This window comes from Lygodium microphyllum, chromosome 8, assembly GCF_053477565.2.
Source record: "Lygodium microphyllum isolate KBCC chromosome 8, Lygodium_microphyllum_v1.1.10, whole genome shotgun sequence".
Taxonomy (NCBI): domain Eukaryota; kingdom Viridiplantae; phylum Streptophyta; class Polypodiopsida; order Schizaeales; family Lygodiaceae; genus Lygodium; species Lygodium microphyllum.
Window position 1 is genome coordinate 6,021,141 of NC_141142.1, and position 2,548 is coordinate 6,023,688.

Below are 2,548 nucleotides of genomic sequence, written 5' to 3' on the forward strand. Positions count from 1 at the left end.
GTGGCTCTTGCCTCTGCCCATTTCGTGAGGTAATTTGTGGCCACCCTGATGTACTTGGCTTGTGAGTACTGCGCCGTAGGACTGATGGGTCCTATGAAGTCAATTCTCCATTTTTCGAAGGATTGGCGAGCAATAATTGGGGTCAACTCCATTTGATCTTTACAAATCGGGACTTTTGTCCATTGGCACTCATCACAATGCTTGACGAATCGCTTGGCGTCGCGGAAAAGTGTGGGCCACCATAGTTGAGACTGCATCACCTTCCGTGCTGTCGTGTCTCCACTAAAGTGTCCTCCCGCAATGCCGCTGTGCACCTCCGAGAGCACATTGTGCATCTCATGCTCACACATGCACCTACGCAGCAATCCGTCTTGCCCCAGCCTATAGAGTTGGCCTGCAATCAGCTGGTAGGGCTGGATTTTCAGGATCAAGCATCCAAGTCGGGCTTTTTCTATTGGTCGCTCAGGTAGTCCGTGCTTGAGCACTTGGACTATGTCATCTGCCCAATATGGCATTAGATCAGCCTTAAATAAATCTCTCTCGACGCTGGACAGGTGGAATAAGTGGGCGTCAGGTAACTCGTCAACGATGCCTTGTCCAACGGCTTCTCCTATGGGTATGCGTGACATGTGATCAACCATGTAATGCTGTTTTCCCTTTCGTACCACCACGGAGAAATCGAACTCTAGAAGTAGGAGGAGCCATCGAGCTATGCGCCCTGTAGCACAAGGTTTGTTTACTAAATAGAGTAGGGCTTGATGGTCCACAAAAAAGATGAAGGGTGTGGCCAATAGATAATGCCGGAATTTCTTCACAGCGAACACCATGGCTAATCCCTCTCTTTCTGTTGTCGAGTAGTTCATCTCTGTCTCAGTGAGTTGTCTGCTAGCAAAGCTCACTGGATAATCTAAGTTGTGCTCACTAGGTTGGCACAACACTGCCCCCATGGCAAACTTAGAAGCATCGATGTGCACGTGGAAGGTAATGGTCCAATCTAGGGCTTGTAGAATTGGTGTTGTTATTAGAGCCTTTTTCAATTCTTCGTATGCTCGTTGGCATGCCTCGGTCCACTCGAAGACAATCAGCAGCTTGTACAATGGTCTGGCGATCAGCGCATAGCTCAGTACAAACCGCCGATAGTATCCTGTATGGCCTAAGAAGCATTCAACTACCTTGTAATTTATTGGGGGTGGAAGGTCAACAATAACCCTGACCTTCGAGAAGTCAATGGCAATGCCGTTCTTCGACACCACATGTCCTAAGATGCATCCGTGCTTTACCCAAAACTGACACTTCAAGGGGTTCAAGGAGAGGCGATATAAGCGACACCGTTCAAAGACTGCGCGGAGTTTGTCTAAGTGTTCGATCCAGGTCGAATGGACACACAGGTCGTCGACAAAGACCTCTAGCTCCTTGCGAAGCATGTCCTTAAAGATAGTGCACATGAGACATTGAAAAGTGGCAGGGGCATTGGTCAACCCGAAGGGCATAACTATGTATGCAAAGACGCCCCACTCAGTGGCAAAAGCGGTCTTGTGCTTGTCTGCAGGATGCACTTGCACCTGGTTGTACCCTGAGAAGCCATCCAGAAAACTATAGGCTTCCTTACCTGCCACCCTCTCAAGCATGTGCTTGGTGTACGGTAATGGATACTTGTCTCTCTTCGTAGCAGCGTTCACTTTCTTGTAATTGACGCACACTCGGATTTTTCCGTTCTTCTTCATCACAATGACTATGGGTGATACCCAGTCTGTGTGCTCAATTTCGTAAATGAATCTAGCTCTCATCAGCTTGTCAATTTCCTCTTTGACAGCATGAGCGTGTTTTGGATTCATAGGGTACAGTCGCTGCTTGACCAGCATCGCGCCCAATGTCATGGGCATGTTGTGAGTCACAACACTCGGATCTACCCCCTGTAGCTCCTCTAAGGACCAGGCAAACATGTCTACATACTTTCGCAAGAGAGCGACAAGACTCGTTTCTTCTTCACCAGTCAAGTCATCGGCAATGAACACTGGTCGGGGTGTTTCCCCTTCCTGGGCTAGGTCTACCTCCTTGACCTTGCTGATCCTTCGATTGGTTCGCTCGTCTGCCCTTGACGTTTGGCACCTAACAGAACTACTATCCTACCCCCTTTTTTGAATTTCGTGAAGCGTTTAGGAAGGTCCTACGGCTTCGGCTGTTCTTCTGATCGTGTATCCCCGGGTTGCTTTGCCTTTTCTTGCCTTAACCATCTGCGCCTCAAGTGGACGGGTAGGTCCCCCTTGGTGCGTCTGGTCATGGGCGGCCTAGGGATCTCTGGATCACTGTCCAAAGTAACTTCCGATTCAAAGTCAAACCCTCCATCTTTGCTAGAAGAGGTGGTCTCCCTTGGTGGCCGCAGTTCAGATGGTGATTCAGTCCTAAGTATTGACGTCGTTCCTAGCTGGGCTAGGCCTGCTTGCTCAAGGTCTATGGCTCCTATGCATTCCAACCAAGTGCGATCACATTCCATGCACATGACTCCTCGCTCTACTCTAAGGGCCTGCCTTTTCTGTGGCTTGGTGTC